This window comes from Bufo bufo, chromosome 2, assembly GCF_905171765.1.
Source record: "Bufo bufo chromosome 2, aBufBuf1.1, whole genome shotgun sequence".
Classification (NCBI taxonomy): Eukaryota; Metazoa; Chordata; class Amphibia; order Anura; family Bufonidae; genus Bufo; species Bufo bufo.
The window spans coordinates 40,317,710-40,324,602 of NC_053390.1; positions in this window are offsets into that span (position 1 = coordinate 40,317,710).

A 6,893-nucleotide genomic window follows, 5' to 3' on the forward strand; every position below is an offset into this window, starting at 1 on the left:
ACGTCTCCTTGTGGCTGCCCCATACAGTATAACGTCTCCTTGTGGCTGCCCCCATACAGTATAATGTCTCCTTGTGGCTGCCCCATACAGTATAACGTCTCCTTGTGGCTGCCCCCATACAGTATAACGTCTCCTTGTGGCTGCCCCCATACAGTATAACATCTCCTTGTGGCTGACCCCATACAGTATAACGTCTTCTTGTGGCTGACCCCATACAGTATAACGTCTCCTTGTGGCCCCTATACAGTATAACGTCTCCTTGTGGCTGCCCCCATACAGTATAACATCTCCTTGTGGCTGCCCCCATACAATATAACGTCTCCTTGTGGCTGCCCCCATACAATATAACGTCTCCTTGTGGCTGCCCCCATACAGTATAACTTCTCCTTGTGGCTGTCCCCATACAGTATAACGTCTCCTTGTGGCCCCCATACAGTATAATGTCTCCTTGTGGCTGCCCCCATACAGTATAACATCTCCTTGTGGCTGCCCCCCATACAGTATAATGTCTCCTTGTGGCTGCCCCCATACAATATAACGTCTCCTTGTGGCTGTCCCCATACAGTATAACGTCTCCTTGTGGCTGCCCCCATACAGTATAACGTCTCCTTGTGTCTGACCCCATACAGTATAACGTCTCCTTGTGGCTGCCCCCATACAGTATAATGTCTCCTTGTGGCTGCCCCCATACAGTATAACGTCTCCTTGTGGCTGACCCCATACAGTATAATGTCTCCTTGTGGCTGCCCCATACAGTATAACGTCTCCTTGTGGCTGCCCCCATACAGTATAACGTCTCCTTGTGGCTGACCCCATACAGTATAATGTCTCCTTGTGGCTGCCCCCATACAATATAACGTCTCCTTGTGGCTGCCCCCATACAGTATAACGTCTCCTTGTGGCCCCCATACAGTATAACGTCTCCTTGTGGCTGCCCCCATACAGTATAACGTCTCCTTGTGGCTCCCCCCATACAGTATAACGTCTCTTTGTGGCCCCCATACAGTATAACGTCTCCTTGTGGCTGCCCCCATACAGTATAACGTCTCCTTGTGGCTGCCCCCATACAGTATAACGTCTCCTTGTGGCTGCCCCCATACAGTATAACATCTCCTTGTGGCCCCCATACAGTATAATGTCTCCTTGTGGCGGCCCTCATACAGTATAACGTCTCCTTGTAGCTGCCCCCATACAGTATAACGTCACCTTGTGGCCCCCATACAGTATAATGTCTCCTTGTGGCTGACCCCATACAGTATAACGTCTCCTTGTGTTTTTTTCCCCCTTTTAAACTGGGATTTATCATGATATATATCGTTATCGCAATAAATTTCTTAATATAGTTATCGGCTGAATATTTTTGATATCGCCCAACCCTAGTCAGAAGCACATATAGTCACAAAGTCTATACTGCGTGCGTAGGGTCCTTCTGAGACCCAGCACATGTAGTGCCTAGCAAGCATGTAGCTACGTTTCAGGGGTCTGCCCCCTTTGTCAAGTTGAATCATAGCTACATGCTTGTTAGGCACTACATGTGCTGAACCTCAGAAGGACCCTACGCACGCAGGAATTGTAAAGGCTACTTTCACACTGGCGTTTGGTGCGGATCCGTCTTGTATCTGCACAGACGGATCCGCACCGATAATGCAAATGCTTGTATCCGTTAATAACGGATCTGTTTGCATTATTCATTAAAAAAACTGATCCGTCTTGACTTACATTGAAAGTCAATGGGGGACGGATCCGTTTTCAATTGCACCATATTGTGTCAGCGAAAAACAGATCCGTCCCCATTGACTTACATTGTAAGTCAGGACGGATCTGTTTGGCTCCGTATCGTCAGGCCGCCATCAAAACACTGCAAGCTGCGTTTTAGTGACCGCCTAAAAAACGCAACGGAGACCAAATGCAGCCAAATTGATGCATTCTGAACGGATCCTCATCTATTCAGAATGCATTGGGGCTGAACTGATCCGTTTTGGACCGCTTGTAAGAGCCCTGCAACGGATCTCACAAGCAGATCCAGAAACGCCAGTGTGAAAGTAGCCTTACTCTATGTCTGAATTGGAGTCGAGTTGGGATATTGATGTCTTTGCACCATTGTGGTCCTGTAGTGCGTTTAAGGTTGGTTTATGCCATCAAAAATGTGATTGAGGATCTTCAGTTTGTGCATGCAAAGACTGGCTGATCAAGGGCGAGCGGGATTAATTTTTCATGTTTGCAACTACGAGATGGCGTGCAGACGGGTGAAACAAAGAGACTGCAGCGCTTACATGTCTGCTGCGGGCCCTTCCTCATCATAAGTCATCAATATCAGACTGCAGATAGGACAAACATTCTGGACCCTTTAACATCTGCAGCATGCTCCCTTTGTGTATTGAGACTGGGTTTGCACTGGGGTGAACATGGCCGTATAATTCAGATCTGTCCCTCCCCTCTTCATAGCAGACGGCAGCAAATGTGCGATTGTCGGGAGGGAAGCGTTCCAGCAATCGCCTGCTTTCTTGCAGAGGAGACCACTGCTATTACATGCAGCGATCTCCTCCGCAGCATGGAGAGGAGCAATAGCAATGCCGTCAGTAGTCCCCATGCTGTATAGAGGTTTGCCTGCAGCAGATTGTTATTAGACATAAGGATCTGTTTAGTGCAAACGATAATTTTTTTTAACATGTCAAAAGATTTGGATTGTCAAACGCTTGTTCATCAGGCAATCCGCGACAGTATTACACTGCAAGATGATCGCTAACAAGCACTCATTAGTCCTGCTAGAAGTTCACAAATAAATCTCCAGCAGTCTGCACTAAGGCTAGGTCTACACGACGACATTTGTCTATGGCGTCGCACTGCAACATGCTGAAATCCATCTCAAATGGATTTTCTGCGACTGTTGCGTCGCAGTCGCAGTGCGACACCATAGACTGCCGTTAAAAAAATTGTCGTGCGACATTGGTGTAAACCTAGCCTAAAGGTACTGCTGGGTGTTACCAGTAGCAGGTGTCTGACAACCAGTGCTGCTGGTGTCCGACTGTGCAGGGACACACCCCATCATAGAGCCAGAAGAATGGATGCTCCAGTTATTACAGGGGAAAGGCAAGTAGTTCATAAAACGGACTTGTCAGGAGAGGAGAGAGGTCCTCTTTAACCCCTTAGTGAGGGCTTGATTTGCAGATAGTATTGTTGCCTTGCAGCGCTGGGGTCCTAAGGGAATAATGGGGTTTCTCCAGGCTCTTCTGCGAGTTTCCAATCACAATCCAAAAGCATAGTGAGAGGTTAAATGGCTTCCTTGGTGGATGTTGGGATCTGACCATGTAATCTTCTCATCTAGTACAGAGTATTGTCTCTTATATTGAGGCCTCATGCACACGAACGTATTTTGTTTCCGTGTCTGTTTTTTTTTTGCAGAGAGGATGCAGAACCATTCATTTCAATAAGTCTGCAAAAAAAATGCAGACAGCACACCGTGTGCTATCCGTATGTCCGTTCCGTAGCCCCGCAAAACAAAAAATATAACATGTCCTATTCTTGTCCGTTTTAGGCATTGTTACAATGGATCCATGAAAAAAAAAATAAAAATGATGGCATACGGATGTCATCCGTTTTCTTTTTTTTTTGTGGACCGCAAAACTCATACGGTCATGTAGCCTAACAAGGAATCGCCTATTAGTCCCCTGACAAGGAATGGCACCCCGTACTTGTTTTGCAGGAGCACCGACTGTCTGGGTTAAACGGTCAGGACCAGAGGCCGGCTATCAGGACACAGCCCAGCACCTGCTTCAGTGGCTAAATACAGTGACTTACTGTAGACCTGTGCTGCCCACCGCGTACATGAGGCCTACATAGAGAGGGTTGTTGGATTCTATCTGAATGCATTCCTGTGATCTGATGGAAATAAAACACAGCAGACACATTGTGGGGGGGGGGGGGGGAATATATTAAGACCACAGAAAAAAAAAAAAAAGCACATTAAAAAGCTCATCACAGCTCTGCAACCGGCAGCGGCATATGCATTCTGTACCCATCATGAAGAAATACACGACGAGAGCTGCATGTAACCGCACGGAGCTCGACCGCAGACAACACACAAGATCTCCAAGAGGCTGCGACTCTTCATTCCGGCTGACGATTATATTGTGACTTTCTATATCCAAAAGGCCTTACAAATGTAGCTTAAAAATTCTCCTCCTTAGGTCCCCGGACGAAATCCTTATAATTATGTCCTACGGTCATAAAACGTTTACATACATCCACAGCTTTTGGTCACTTGATAACCCCCCACCCCCATTAAGACACATTACACACAGCAATACAAGAAAAGCAGAGCCACACGTGTCCACAGCTCAGCCCCTTCAATTTAAGGCACAGCGGGGTGGGTGGCAGGGGAAGGTAAGGGGGGGTGGGTGGCAGGGGAAGGCAAGGGGGGTGGGTGGCACGGGAAGGTAAGAGGGGTGGGTGGCAGGGGAAGGCAAGGGGGGTGGGTGGCAGGGGAAGGCAAGAGGGGTGGGTGGCAGTGGAAGGACCAGAAACGGTTTAAGGCTTTTTATTCCCCACCCCTCTTGTGAAATTAAAAAAAAAAAAGAGAAATTAAAAAAAAACTTTACCACTCAAAAATACACACTAAAGACAAACTGAAGACACTTAAGTCTAAGAAAGAAAGAAAGAAAGAAAAAAGGAGACGTTTCTTGAGAACCAACATGGCCGCCAATCCAGCAGAAAGACTTGTGAATGACATCTGTTTAGCTATGCAGTCATATGTGCAGGTTGGATCCTCACTGTAAAACTAGACACTGGCCATTAAAGGGTTATTCCCATCTGGGACATTGATGACACATCGCTAGAATATGCCATCATTGTCAGAAAGGTGCAGGTCCCACCTCTAGGATCCGCTCCTATGTAGAGAACCATAGCTGTGAATGTAGAACACACTGTGGAAGCGCGATCACCACTATAGCACTGCTAGCTATTTTCTAAACTCCCATATGTGAATATTCCATGGCTGCGCATGCGCGGTGTGCTCGCCTTCACTTTGTGGTACGTCGTTCTGGAGATAGAATCGGGTGCCAGACTTGAGACCTGCACATACCTGACACTGATGGCACATCCTACAGATATGGCAGCAATGTCCCAGCTGTGATTGTGGTCCGCTCGTGTCACTCAGCTTTGCAGAAACGAGATAAAGCTAATAAAACAACGTAGGACAACTCCAGGGAAATGCACCTTAAGAAAGTGTTACCTCCCTGAGGAATACAGGGGAAGTCACTACTTTACCAACGTGCTCTTCAATCCATGTGTAATAGAAGATAATCAATAGTGAAAGCTACTAAAAAGTCTGACTCCCTCTTGTGGCAGAAAACCAGAGTGCACCCTGTGACCAAACCTTCCGTATCAGCATCTCCTGACTCATGAATCCTGACCGCAGACACAACAGTAAATGATATGGTATTAAAGAAAGGCCCAATGCCTCTTACAGCTTATTCATTACTACTAAAAATCTATTCATTACAGTTTAAAACCCACTTTACAGCGGAGGAATTACATATAACAAGCTATACGGGACACTGAGGTTTAATTAACCAGGAGGACCCATCACTTCTAAAGTAACAGGAGACAATATACATACAGTACAGACCAAAAGTTTGGACACACCTTCTCATTCAAAGAGTTTTGTTTATTTTCATGACTATGAAAATTGTAGATTCACACTCAAGGCATCAGAACTATGAATTAACACATGTGGAATTATATACATAATAAACAAGTGTGAAACAACTGAAAATATGTCATATTCTAGGTTCTTCAAAGTAGCCACCTTTTGCTTTGATTACTGCTTTGCACACTCTTGGCATTCTCTTGATGAGCTTCAAGAGGTAGACCCCTGAAATGGTCTTCCAACAGTCTTGAAGGAGTTCCCAGAGATGCTTAGCACTTGTTGGCCCTTTTGCCTTCACTCTGCGGTCCAGCTCACCCCAAACCATCTCGATTGGGTTCAGGTCCGGTGACTGTGGAGGCCAGGTCATCTGGCGCAGCACCCCATCACTCTCCTTCATGGTCAAATAGCCCTTACTTTCAAAGTTTTCCCAATTTTTCGGCTGACTGACTGACCGACCTTCATTTCTTAAAGTAATGAGGGCCACTCTTTTTTTTTTAACTTAGCTGCTTTTTTCTTGCCATAATACAAATTCTAACAGTCTATTCAGTAGGACGATCAGCTGTGTATCCACCTGACTTCTCCTCAACGCCACTGATGGTCCCAACCCCATTTATAAGGCAAGAAATCCCACTTATTAAACCTGACAGGGCACACCTGTGAAGTGAAAACCATTTCAGGGGACTACCTCTTGAAGCTCATCAAGAGAATGCCAAGAGTGTGCAAAGCAGTAATCAAAGCAAAAGGTGGCTACTTTGAAGAACCTAGAATATGACATATTTTCAGTTGTTTCACACTTGTTTATTATGTATATAATTCCACATGTGTTAATTCATAGTTTTGATGCCTTCAGTGTGAATCTACAATTTTTATAGTCATGAAAATAAAGAAAACTCTTTGAATGAGAAGGTGTGTCCAAACTTTTGGTCTGTACTGTATATACTGAGCAGGGTGAACATGAACATCGGTGTCTATACACACCAGATAAGAGTCATCACTTGTAACGGCATGTGGCGACTCCCCCAGAGAGTAGACATCGGCACTTGGTGTGTCAGCATGCATGGTTATGGTGGAGTTGTGAGAAATGGCATACGTGTAGAAGACTGCACTCTCATACGTATAGCAGCGTTCATATTACAGAGCATTGTCCCCGTCAGGAGCAGAGAGATTAGGGGTATGTTCACACCTGATAAAATCTTAAAAGCATTTTTATAAAAGAATCCATTGCAGAAATCTGAGGCAGACACGC